This window comes from Somniosus microcephalus, chromosome 10 (assembly GCF_052327205.1).
Source record: "Somniosus microcephalus isolate GS21.2 chromosome 10, FLI_Smic_1.0, whole genome shotgun sequence".
Lineage (NCBI taxonomy): Eukaryota > Metazoa > Chordata > Chondrichthyes > Squaliformes > Somniosidae > Somniosus > Somniosus microcephalus.
In genome coordinates this window covers 227,904,360-227,918,127 of record NC_140996.1, presented here as the reverse complement: position 1 = coordinate 227,918,127, position 13,768 = coordinate 227,904,360, and the positions used below count along the sequence as shown (strand labels likewise).

The 13,768-nt window shown below is 47.0% G+C and overlaps 1 protein-coding gene across 1 annotated transcript in view; it reads right to left on the bottom strand.

Annotated features, from left to right (window-relative positions):
- Positions 1 to 10,817, bottom strand: part of LOC147112132 (protein Wnt-11-like) — a 59,151-nt gene extending 48,334 nt beyond the window's left edge. Inside the window, exon 1 of the mRNA XM_085999706.1 lies at positions 10,004 to 10,817. The gene's annotated coding sequence lies outside the window, so the exon portion shown is untranslated. The remainder of the gene's footprint in view (positions 1 to 10,003) is intronic.
- Between the last annotated feature and the right edge of the window lie 2,951 nt (positions 10,818 to 13,768).

The window sequence follows — 13,768 nt, the reverse complement described above, 5'->3', positions numbered from 1 at the left end:
GGTCATTATCACATTGCTGTTTGTGGGAGCTTGCTGTGCGCAAATTGGCTGCCGCGTTTCCTACATTACAACAGTGACCGCACTTCAAAAAGTACTTCATTGACTGTAAAGTGCTTTGAGACGTCCGGTGGTCGTGAAAGGCACTGGAGAAATGCAAGTCTTTCTTATTTTATCTGTCCTGATAGACTTCTTCTGTGGCTCAGTGTCAAAAATGTTTTTATTGATATCGCTCCTGTTAAGCGCCCTGGGACGTTTTGCTATGTAATGTGCTCCCTATAAATGTAAGATGTTGTCCCAAAGCTCTATCACAGTACTACTGAAGTGTATTCACTGTTGTAACATACGGAAACACGGCAGCGAGCTCTTTAGATCATCCCGCAGCACCAACACCAGAACTGGTTGAAATTAGGTTCTTTTCAAGCCTTTAATGTTATCATCTTTGGATAAAACTAATTAATAAAATAATTAATATAATAATTAAATGCAAATTAAACATTTAACGTAATGATGGTTTCTCACATAAACACAGTGAGTGTACTTCAAAGCCATTCATTGTGCGAGGTGTTCAGGGACATCTTGGTGAAGGGATCAAGCGATATGTAAATGAAAATAATGAATTGGCTATTAATCACTTTGGGACATCCCAAAATGCAAGTTCTTTCTTTTTACTGAGTGACGCACAAGAGGTAGGTTTCCCGTTTGCCCAATATGGAATGCACAGTCTCCTTGTAGGGACATATCTAAGTCTAGAGAGCTTACACATAGGGACTTATCTAAGTCTAGAGAGCTTACACATAAGTTGGCAACAGCCGAGACTTAGGGACTTCCCCCCTCTCCCCAAATGTGGGCAGGGCTGACCTTTACTGCCTCCCGGTCCAACAACGCCTCAATATTAAAATCCTCATCCTTGTTTTCAAATCCCTCCACAGCCTCACATCCCTCCCTATCTCTGTAATCTCCTCCAGCCCTATAACCCTCCCAGATCTCTGCGCTCCACCAATTCTGGCCTCTTGCGCATCCCGGATTTTAATCGCTCCACCATTGGCGGCCGTGCTTTCAGCAGCCTTGGCCATATTTTTGAAGTCACTGTTGTTATGTAGGTAACCACGGCACAGCAAGATTCCACAAACAGCGGTGCGATAAATGGCCAGTTGGTGGTGTTGGCTTGCCGTGACACTGGAAGAAACCCTCAGCTCTTCTTTCAATAGTGCTATGGGATCATTTATCTTCAGCTGAGCAGGCAGATACAGCCTTCATTTAACATCTGACTGGATTTGGTATTGTGTCTGACCTGATCAGAAACCCATCGCCATAGAATCCTAGAATCTTCCAGCACAGAAGGAGGCCATTCAGCCCATCGTGCCTGTGCCAGCTCTTTGAAAGAGCTCTCCAATTAGTTCCACTCCACTCACTCTTTCCCCATAGCCCTGTGATATCCCCCCCACCTTCATGTATTTATCCAATTCCCTTTTGAAAGTTACTATTGAATCTGCTTCCACCACCCTTTCAGGCAGCGCATTCCAGCTCTCCAGCACCTCCAACAGTGCAGCACTCCCTCAGTACTGCACCAAAATAGTCCTGGGTTTAAACCTACAATCTTATAAAATTCTAACAGGACTGGACAGACTAGATGCAGGAAGGATGTTCCCGATGGCGGGGGAGTCCAGAACCAGGGGTCACAGTCTAAGGATAAGGGGTAGGCCATTTAGGACAGAAATGAGGAGGTATTTCTTCACCCAGAGAGTGGTGAACCTGTGGAATTCTCTACCACACAAGGCAGTTGAGGCCAATTCATTAAATATATTCAAGAAGGAGTTAGATATATTTCTTAAGGCTAAAGGGATCAAGGGATATGGGGAGAAAGCCGGGACAGGGCACTGAATTTGGATGATCAGCCATGATCTCATTGAATGGCGGAGCAGGCTCGAGGGGCCGAATGGCCTACTCCTGCTCCTATCTTCTATGTTTCTATGTAACCTTCTGGCTCAGAGCTAACAATGTTACCATTGAGCCAAACTGTCACTTGGCTTGGTAACCCCTTAAAGATGGTAAGTTGTTGTGATCTGGAATGCGCTGCCTGAAAGGGCGGTGGAAGCAGATTCAATACTAACTTTCAAAAGGGGAATTGGAGAAATACATGAAGGTGGGGGGGGATATCACAGGGCTATGGGGAAAGAGTGAGCGGAGTGGAACTAATTGGAGAGCTCTTTCAAAGAGCCGGCACAGGCACGATGGGCCGAATGGCCTCCTTCTGAGCTGGAAGATTCTAGGATTCTATGGCGATGGGTTTTTGATCAGGTCAGACACAATACCAAATATAGTGACATGTTTCAAAATGGATTGCATCATGGTGTCACCATTTTGGTTGAACACGTTCCTCTCTTGTCAAGACACAATGTGCTGTTTGCTGAAATAGCCATTCTTGCTGTGAAAGCCTAGCAAGTGTCAACAGGCTATTCCACCACAGAGACCATCACAACATAAGAACATAAGTAATAGGAGCAGGAGTCGGCCATACGGCTCCTCGAGCCTGCTCCACTATTCAATAAGATCATGGCTGATCTTCAACCCTCAACTCCACTTTCCCGCCCGATCCCCGTATCCCTCGATTCCCCTAGAGTCCAAAAATCTATCGATCTCAGCCTTGAATATACTCAACGACTGAGCAACCACAGCCCTCTGGGGCAGAGAATTCCAAAGATTTATTGAGTAAAGAAATTCCTCCTCATCTCAGTCCTAAATGGCTGACCCCTTATCCTGAGACTATGCCACCTAGTTCTAGACTCTCCAGCCAGGGGGAAACAACCTCTCAGCATCTACCCTGTCAATCCCCCTCAGAATCTTGTATGTTTCAATGAGATCACCTCTCATTCTTCTAAACTCCAGAGAGTACAGGCCCAATCCACTCAAGAAGCCCCCGATTCTGTCCTGACCCAATGTCCACATACACAGTCTTTCCAGCTGGTGTCACTGATTAGCGATCAAGAATGGGAACCCTGGCTTATTATTTTTAATTCCCCTCTTCCTCCTCCCTAACTCAAGGGGCACTTGGGTTAAATGTAGCAACCCAATGCATTAGCGGTTGCCAACACTCCAGGATTGCCCTGGACTCTCCAGGAATTGAAGATTAATCCCCAGGGCACAGCCGCGAGCAAAACCCGGGAGAGTGGGGAGAATGTGGAACTCGCTACCACAGGGAGTGGTTGAAGTGAATAGTATAGATACATTTAAGGGGAGGCTAGATAAGCACATGAGGGAGAAGGGAATAGAGGGTTATGCTGATAGAGTTAGATGAGGAAAGACGGGAGGAGGCTCGAGTGAAGCATAAACACCGGCATGGACTGGTTGGGCCGAATGTGCCGTATATCCAATGTACTCCTATGTAAAAATGATAGGGGCGTTAAACAAAATTGTGGGGTTTATTTCATTTTCTTTGAACACTTTCATTTATTAGTTACAAAAGTATTGGAGATATAAATTCAAGATTAACCCAATTGGGTAACGAAGAAGTCTGTACCCTTTCTATTGGCCATGGGAAGGCAGTGCGCCCGTAGGATGGACCAATGGTGGAAGTGTGGGGGGGAGGGGTGATAGGTTTGGGGGGAGGTCATGTGATGAACCCTCCAGGATTGCACCCAATCAGAGCTGGCAACCCGAGAATGCATAGGCTTTTTATATTGAATTGGATTGAATATATCAGTGCAAGAGCTACGAGTGCTAACATCAGTACAAAGGGAGGTGTATTATGGGAGGGTGGCGGGGTGGGGGGGGGGGAAGCTGGAGGTGAGTCATATGAGAAGAAAAGGCAAACGCCTCAATTTTAAAATTCTCATCCTTGTTTTCAAATCTCTCCATGGCCTCGCCCCCTCCCTATCTCTGTAATCTCCTTTAGCCCTACAACCCCCTGTGATCTCCGCGCTCCTCCAATTCTGCCCTCTTGAGCATCCCTAATTTTAATCGCTCCATCATTGGTGGCCGTGCCTTCAGCTGCCGAGGCCCTAAGCTCTGGAATTCCCTCCCTAAGCCTCTCCACCTCGCTTTAAGACTCTCCTTAAAACCTACCTCTTTGACCAAGCAATTGGTCACCTACCCTAATTTCTCCTTATGTGGCTCAGTGTCATTTTTTTTATCACACTCCTGTGAAGCGCCTTGGGACATTTTATTACATTAAAGGCGCTATATAAATACAAGTTGTTATTTTCTAAAAAGCAATAGCGGTGAAGATAATATAATCAGGCTGATTCCTGCCCAGGCAGGACCTACACAGATGTGAATTAAGAAGCGAATCTAAATAGCTCCAAAGTCTTGCAATTGTACTCCAGATTGGAGAGGTTGAAAGGGCCAATCTGAAAACCCATTACTTTACTTAACGACGTGAAAAGTATCACGCCTTTTAAGAAAATGCGAAGGTTTGTTTATTGCAGAGCTGTGACCATCAGATGAAATGCTCGCCACTGAGAAAGGGAATAATGATAGTGGGTGCAGACAAAGGGAAGGATTGGCCTGTGCTTTGTTGGCTTGATGGGAAGAAGTTCCTGACGTTCCTTACGTCCAATCTTTTATCAGCATTGAGTACAAAAGCAAGGAAGTTATGCTTAAAGCTTTGTAAGAATCACTTGTTGGGCCTCAGCTGGCGCTTTGTGTCCAATCCTGGGTACCACACTTTAGGAAGGATGTCAAGGCCTTCGGGAGAGAAAGGCCTTGGAGAGGGTGCAGAGGAGATTTACATGAGAACATAAGAAATAGGAGCAGGAGTAGGCCATTTGGCAGTTCAAGCCTGCTCCGCCATTCAATAAGATCAGCCATGATCTCATTGAATGGCGGAGCAGGCTCGAGGGGCCGAATGGCCGACTCCTGCTCCTATCTTCTATGTTTCTATGTAAGATCATGGCTGATCTTCTACCTCATCTCCACTGTCCTGCACTATCCCCATATCCCCTGATTCCCTTAATATTCAAAAATCTATCGATCTCTGTCTTGATTATACTCAACGACCGAGCCTCCACAGCTCTCTGGGGTAGAGAATTCCAAAGATTCACCACCCTCTGAGTGAAGAAATTTCTCCTCATCTCAGTCCTAAATGGCCGACCCCTTATTCTGAGACTGTGACCTCTGGTTCTAGATTCCCCAGCCAGGGGAAACATCCTCCCCGCATCTACCCTGTCAAGCCCTGTAAGAATTTTGTATGTTTCAATGAGATCACCTCTCATTCTTCTAAACTCTAGAGAATATAGGCCTAGTCTACTCAATCTCTCCTCATAGGACAATCCCCCCATCTCAGGAACCAGTCTGGTGAACCTTCGTCCTGCTATCATTTACTAGAATGGTACCAGGGATGAGGGACTTCAGTTGTGTGGAGAGACTAGATAAGCTGGGATTGTTCTCTTTAGAGCAGAGAAGGTTAAGGGGAGATTCAACAGAGGCGTTCAAAATTATGAGGGGTTTTGATAAGAGTAAATAAGGAGAAACTGTTTCCACTGGCAGGAGGGTCAGTAACCAGAGGACACAGATTTAAAATCATTGGCAAAAGAACCAGAGAGGAGTTTTTTTTTTTACACGCAGCGAGTTGTTGTGATCTGGAATGCGCTGCCTGAAAGGGCGGTGGAAGCAGATTCAATAGTGACTTTCAAAAGGAAATTGAAAAGGAAAAATGTGCAGGGCTGTGCGACATGAGCAGGGCGAGTGGGGTTAATTGGATAGCGCTTTCAAAGAGCCGGCACAGGTACGATGGGCCAAATGGCCTTCTGTGCTGTAGGATTCTATGATTTATTTTACGTAGAATTACAGCACAGAAAGAGGCCATTTGGCCCCACCAGTCCGTGCCGGTGTTTATGCTCCACACGAGTCTCCTCCCACTCCATCCACCTCGTCTCAGCATTGCAGCAAATCTAATTTAACTGCATTTCAAATGTAATTCATCGCATGTGAACCCTTTTGAAATGATTCTCAGAGTTACGCTGTAGAAACGCAAGGCTTTCTTTACTTAAGTTATTATATTATAGCGTAGAAGTTGCTATTGGCAATGTTAACAAGAACATAGGAATTAGGAGCAGGAGTCGGCCATACGGCCCCTCGAGCCTGCTCCGCCATTCAATAAGATCATGGCTGATCATCGACCTCAACTCCACTTTCCCGCCCGATCTCCATATCCCTTGATTCCATTAGTGTCTGAAAAAAAATGTCATTGAGACTGGCCAGGTGGATTGGGATGGCCTCTTATAGCCTTCTACGTGTCAGCCATGGCTCAGTGGGCAGCATCCTTGCCCCTGAGTCAAAAGGTTGCGGGTTCAAGTCTCACTCCAGAAATTGGAGCACAAAAATCTAGGCTGACACTCCAGTGCAGTACTGAGGGAGTGCTGCACTGTCGGAGGTGCTCTCTTTCAGATGAGACCTTAAACTGAGGCCATGTCTGCTCTCTCAGGTGAACATAAAGAATCCCATGGCACTATTTTGAAGAAGAGCAGGGGAGTTCTCCCTGGTGTCCTGGGGCCAATATTTATCCCTCACTAAAACAGATTATCTGGTCATTATCACATTGCTGTTTGTGGGAGCTTGCTGTGCGCAAATTGGCTGCCGCGTTTCCTACATTACAACAGTGAATACACTCCTAAAGTACTTCATTGGCTGTAAAGCGCTTTGGGACATCTGGTGGTTGTGAACGGCGCTATAGAAATGCAAGTCTTTCTTTCTTTCTACATTCCCATCTATTTATCTAACATATATTAATGCCTCTGTCACTCTTTCTCCGTTATTGTTTCAGAAGAAAATATTAATATGGAGAAGCGGAACCTCATCGCGTGAGAAGCACAGTCACACAATGAAGAAACTTTGCATTTGTTTGAGACATTTTGTGTAACCATTTACACATCGGAAGCTAATTGGCTCACAAATCACCCTTTTTAGGTAAGCCAAGATTAGCCACAATGTTTATTTTTTGATCCACTGGCAAGACCGGCATTTATTGCCCATCTCTAGTTGGCCTGTGAAGGTGGTGGTGGTCCGTCTATCTTGAACTGCTGATAACCGAATGGTTCGTGAGGTCACTTCAGAGGGGCAGTTAAGAGTCAGTCACATTGAGGTGGGGACTGGAGTCACATAAAGGCCAGCCCAGGTAAGGACGGCAGGTTTCCTTCCTTATAGGGCTACAGTCACCAGATTGGTTTTTTTGCGACGATCCAACAGCTTCATGGTCACTTTTTGGCTAAAGACGTCAGCCATGGCTCAGTGGGCAGCACTCTCTCTCACCTCCGAGTCAGAAGGTTGTGGGTTCAAGTCCCACCCTAGAGACTTGAGCACAAAATCTAGGCTGACACTCCCAGTACAGTACTGAGGGAGTGCTGCACTGTCGGAGGTGCCGTCTTTCGGATGCCGTCTGCCCCCTCGGGTGGATGTAAAAGATCCCATGGCATTATTTCGAAGAAGAGCAGGGGAGCTCGCCCCGGTACCCAGACCAATATGTATCCCTCAATCATCATCACTAAAAAACATATTATCTGATCATCTATTTCATTTCTGTGAGCAAATTGGCTGCTGCGTTTCCTACAGTGACTGCACTTCAAAAGTACTTCATTGGCTGTAAAGCGCTTTGGGACACGCTGAGGTCATGAAAGGCGCTATAGAAGTGCAAGTCTTTCTTTCAAAACTCATTGCAAGAACAATGCATTTATATAGCGCATTCCATGTGGTGAAAAAACAGAAAACAAGTGGGTCACAGGAGGGGAGGGAGTTCCAGGGTGTGGGGTCAAGACTGACCACCAAAATTGGAGATAAGAACATAGGAACAGGAGGAGGCCATTCAGCCCTTCGAGCCTGTTAGCTCATGACTGATCTGCACCTTAACTCCATTCACACGCCTTGGTCCATGTATCAAAAATCTAGCAATCTCAGTTTTGAAATTTTCAATTGACTCCTCAGCCTCAGCAGCTTTCTGGGGGAGAGTTTTCCAGATTTCCACTACCCTTTGTGTGAAGAAGTGCTTCCTGACATCACCCCCTGAACGGCCTGGCTCTAATCTTAAGGTCCTGCCCCCCTTGTCCTGGACTCCCCCCTCCAGAGGCAAGGGGGGTTGTTGCACTGGAGGCCAAAGGAGGTTACAGAAGGCGGGAGGACCTCAAGACCCCACACCAGTCTCACCTCCCTCAGTCTCACCTCCCTCAGTCTCACCTCCCTCCGTCTCCACCTCCCTCAGTCTCCACCTCCCCAACCTGTAGACTGCAGGCTTTGACTCCATGGCGACACCAAACCATTCCTTCTCGGTTCATCAGTTCATCTTCTCTGGTGACTGGTTTCATTTATTGACCCCGAGTTTCTCAAATAAAAAAATCATCCTAGACTGTATTACTTAATGAGAAACATTTACCCTGTATCTTCAAGCAGAGTGTTGTGGGAGGGAGGTCACAGTAGGTGATGATTTAATCTCCCATTGTTTGATGGATAGATCTGTGTTTATGTGTTCAACCATAAATGTTTTTCGATGCTTTGGCAACATAAGATGTACCTTGTCATGCCAGTAAAGCGATTTGAATTGAATTGAATTGAATTGATATTGCTGTAGTTCATAGAGGGGGAAATGTGGGTGAGCGCGTCTGGTTGAAGATTTGACAAAGTTGCACTTTGCTTTAGAACTCTCCCATTATCTTTTGAGCTGTTGGAACATTGTGGATCGCACCCAATCCCCAAAGCCAAGGGGCATCTTGGTGGAATACCCTCCAGATCTGCATCCTTGCAGGATCTGACCCACTCTCCTCCCTTACTCAGGGAATGACATCCAATGCACCGCACTGAAACAGGCCATTCGGCCCCACAGCTCTGTGCAGGCGTTAATGCCCCAACACCAGCCTCCTCCCAACCTTTACTTCCATCTAATCCCAAAAGTCAGCCAAATGTTAATCCAACTTTTTTTTTGTCGCTTCTAACTCTCTAGTCCATCCCTGTAACGATGTATACAAAAACCCTGAAGTTGCGACCTTGATTTTGTTTTAAAGGGGGAGAATACTAAGAGGAGGGGGTTACAAAAAAAATCCAAGGGATTTGAAGATTTAATGGATTAATAGGTGGATATCTTGGGAACATTGCGAGTTCCGTCAGTCAACATACTCGATCCCACCGCACCTTGTAGCAACCAGGCTACTGCAAAAAGAAAGTAATTTCATTGCAATGACCGTGCAATGTATAACTTTTATTATATATATATAGTCCCCCTGTTTAAAAGGCAGCACCGAATGCATTCTGTGCAATGTTTATCAGCCCAACGCAGTCTCGGGCAATAGATTAATCACCTCGGCTGGCGGCAAATAACCAGGAAAACATAGTTTCTGCAAGTTAAGAATAATTGTTTCTTTCTGCTTGGGACAAAAAAAAAGTTTCAGTGGAGAAAAGGACCACATAAAATGATTGTTAAGTTTGTGATAGAAATCAGGGTAAAAAAAAAGGTTGAGGTGCTAATCGAGAGCTCCTTTTTCCCCTCCCCTCTCTCTCTCTTTACAGAGTGCTGCAGGCTCCTGCAAGACGCTGTCTAAATAATATTTCAGCCCCTTGATTTATGACTTTTTCATTCATAGACCCCAGCAGCGGAAATGCTGATCGAAGTTTACTCGCGGCGAATTGTAGATATGCCATCGTGCAATTTACATTTATTACCAGCGTTATTGTTATATATAGATATATATTATGAATATATTAAACAGAAAATCCGATTTGCGAGACAGAGCCCTGCAATTTCCTCCCCCCTCTCTCTCCCTGGTCACTCACTGGGAGTACAGTCAAGGTACTGGTCAATTACTAAGAAATTGACAAATTGGGAGTCGGTTGGGGGAGGGTTCGATTGAAATCGACTATTTGTTAACAAAAGCGATAAATGGTCAATGTAGATGCAGTAAGAGAATGATAATCCAAGGGGGGGGGGGGGTCAGGCAGGGAGGAGAAAATTAATCTTGCACATTTTTTGGGGGGGGGTCAAATTCGATGGAACTTTCTCCCCCTCCCCACACACACACAATCCTACCTTCAGTTTCAGTCTGTGAATCCCAGGAAAAGTCTGTAGATTTGTTTTCTGTCTAGAAAGGCACCAGTGTCTTAGTTCAAATCCAACAAGAGTCCCATCAAGTTGAGGATTATTGCAGAAAGTTTTGCCCGGGACCCACGCTGCGCCTCTCTTCCAACTCTCTCGGCACTGTTGTGAGTTATAATCGGAATACCACTCCAAGAGACTCTCCTCTCTCCTCTCTCTCGCTCTCTCTCTCTCTCTCTAGTGCCAGATCCTGGTTATATCGGCTCCTCAAGCTCCTTTGAAGTCAGATGATGTCAGGCGTTATTAGCATAACAAAGGCGCCCCTGAAAGAGCTGGAATGTTTGACGGGTTAACAACATAAACCCTTCGCCCTTCATTGCCCCCCACTGCCCGTGCCGCACCGCATCAGACAGCCAGGTAGACAGATCAGGCTTTGCTTTATATATATCGAGAAATACTTTGGATAACAGCGCTGCACTAAGATTCAGCAAGGATCAATGAGTTGTAGCGTTGAAATGGTGCCGCCACATTCGATCAATCAATTACATTTATTATCATAACTTCTGGGAGTGAATTTCACAGGAAATGAGTAACACAGAGCCAGAAACTAGTAAAAACTTTAGTCTCTTTTTCCTGAGTCTGTCTCTCTGAGTATTTCTCTTGAATCTATCTCGGTCTCACTCTAGGAATCTCTCTGTGAATCTTCCTGTCAGCCTCTATCGCTGTTCTCACTCTCTATCAGTCCCTCTTGAGTTTCTTCTGTGACTCTCTCTCCGAGTCTATCCCTCTCTCTGCGAGGCTCCCTCACTCGCTGAATCGCTTTGCAAGTGTCGCTGTGAGTCTGTCGCTTTCTCCCAGTCTGACTCGAGTCTCGGTCTCTCAGTCACTCTGTCTCTCGGTCACTCCCTCCCTCTCTCCTCTGAATCTCCCGGTGAACCTCCCGGTGAGCCCAATGCGTTTCTGCAAATCTCTCTTTCTATCTCTGTTTCAGTCTCTTCTCGGCCCCTTTCTAATTAGCGTTTCACTCTTTGCGTATCTTTCAACAACAAGTTGCAATTATAACCTACAGGGCTAGGGACCAAGAGCTGGGAAGTGGGATGAGGCTGGAGAGCTCTTGCTGGGCCTGCACAGACACGAAGGGCCGAATGGCTGCCTTTTGTGCTGTAAATTTCTATGATTTTATACAGCGCCTTTAACATAGTAAAACGTCCCGAGGTGCTTCACAGGAGCGATAATCAGACAAAACTTGACACTGAGCCACAAGAGGAGATATTAGGGCAGGTGACCAAAAGCTTGGTCAAAGAGGGAGGTTTCAAGCAGAGGTTTGGAATGCAATCAGCAACCGAGTCCGCTGGAGGAGCCAAGTAAAGGAAGAAAGAACTTGCATTTCTATAGCGCCTTTCACAACCTCAGCACCACCCAAAGCACTTTACAGCCAATGAAGTACTTTTGAAGTGTAGTCACTGTTGTAATGTAGGAAATGCAGCAGCCATAATGCACACAGCAAGCTCCCACCAACAGCAATGCGATAATGACCAGCTAATCTGTTTTAGTGATGTTGATTGAGGGATAAATATTGGCCCCAGGGCACCGGGGAGAACTCCCCCTGCTCTTCTTTGAAATAGTGCCGTGGGATCTTTTACGTCCACTTGAGAGAGCAGACGGGACCTCGGTTTAATGTCTCATCCAAAAGACGGCACCTCCGCCAGTGCAGCGCTCCCTCAGCACTGCCCCTCCGACAGTGCAGCGCTCCCTCAGTACTGCCCCTCCGACAGTGCAGCGCTCCCTCAGTACTGTCTCTCCGACAGTGCGGCGCTCCCTCAGTACTGACCCTCTGACAGTGCGACGCTCCCTCAGTACTGCCCCTCCGACAGTGCAGCGCTCCCTCAGTACTGCACCTCCGACAGTGCGGCACTCCCTCAGTACTGCCCCTCCGACAGTGCGACGCTCCCTCAGTACTGCCCCTCTGACAGTGCAGCGCTCCCTCAGTACTGCCCCTCTGACAGTGCAGCGCTCCCTCAGTACTGCCCCTCCGACAGTGCAGCGCTCCCTCAGTACTGCACCTCCGGCAGGGCAGCACTCCCTCAGTACTGCCCCTCCGACAGTGCAGCGCTTCCTCACTACTGTCCATCCGACAGTGCAGTGCTCCCTCAGTACTGCCCCTCTGACAGTGCAGCGCTCCCTCAGTACTGCCCCTCTGACAGTGCGATGCTCCCTCAGTACTGCCCCTCTGACAGTGTGATGCTCCCTCAGTACTGCCCCTCCAACAGTGCGGCGCTCCCTCAGTATTCCCCTCCGACAGTGCAGCGCTCCCTCAGTACAGCCCCTCCGACAGTGCGGCGCTCCCTCAGTACTGCCCCCCGACAGTGCAGCGCTCCCTCAGTACTGCCCCTCCGACAGTGCGGCACTCCCTCAGTACTGCCCCTCCGACAGTGCGGCCCTCCCTCAGGACCAGGAAACCAGGCACTGACCTGCATGACCCACTGCCTGTAGGCACAAACAACTACAACAACAACATGCATTTATATAGCACCTTTAACGTCGGAAAACCTCCCAAGATTCTTCACAGGAGCAATTATCAAACAAAATTTGACACCGAGCCATGTAAGGACATACTAGGACAGGTGACCTACAGATTTGTCAAAGGGGTAGGTCTTAAGGAGCGTCTTAAAGGAGGAGAGAGAGTTGGAGAGGTTTAGGGAGGGAATTCCAGAAATAAGGGTCCAGGCAGCTGAAGGCACGGCCGCCAACGATGGGGTGATGAAGATTGGGGATGTGCAGAAGGTCAGAATTAGAGGATCGAAGAGATCTCCGAGTATTGTGGGGCTGGAGGAGATAGAATCATGGAAGAATCATAGAATGGTTACAGCACTGCAAGAGGCCATTTGACCCGTCGAGCCCGTGCTGGCTCCCTGCAAGAGCACTTCAGCTAGTCGCACTTCCCTGCCCTTTCTCCGTAGCCCTGCAAAATGTTTTCTTTCAGGTGCTTACCTAATTCCCTTTTGAAAGCCACGATTGAATCTGTCTCCACCACAGGAGCAATTATCAAACAAAATCTGACACCGAGCCATGCGTTCCAGGCAGCACATTCCAGATCCAAACCACTTGCTGCATAAAAAAGTTTTTCCTTATGTCACATTTGGATCTTCTGCCAATCACCTTAAATCTGGGCCCTCTGGTTCTCGACCCTTCCGCCAATGGGAACAGTTTCTCTCTATCTACTCTGTCCAGCCCCCTCATGATTTTGAACACCTCTATCAAATCTCCTCTCAACCTTCTCTGCTCCAAGGAGAACAACCCCAGCTTCTCCAGTCTGTCCCCATAACTGAAGTCCCTCATCCCTGGAACCATTCTTGTAAATCTTTTCTGCACCCTCTCTAAAGCCTTCACATCCTTCCTAAAGTGCGGTGCCCAGAATTGGACACAATACTCCAGTTGTGGCCGAATCAGTGTTTTATAAAGGTTCATCATAACTTCCTTGCTTTTGTACTCTATACCTCTATTTATGAAGCCCAGGATCCCGTCTAATTTTAACCGCTTTCTCAACCTGTCCTGCCACCTTCAATGATTTGTGCACATATACCCCAGGTCTCTCTGTTTCTGCACCCCTTTTAGAATTGTATCCTTTAGTTTATATTGCCTCCCCTCATTCTTCTAACCAGCCAATTAGAGGAAGTGGGTCTGGTGACATCATTTGATGACACATCATCAGCCGGTTTCCTTAAAGGGGCCATGGCCAACTTTATTTTGGCATTTGTG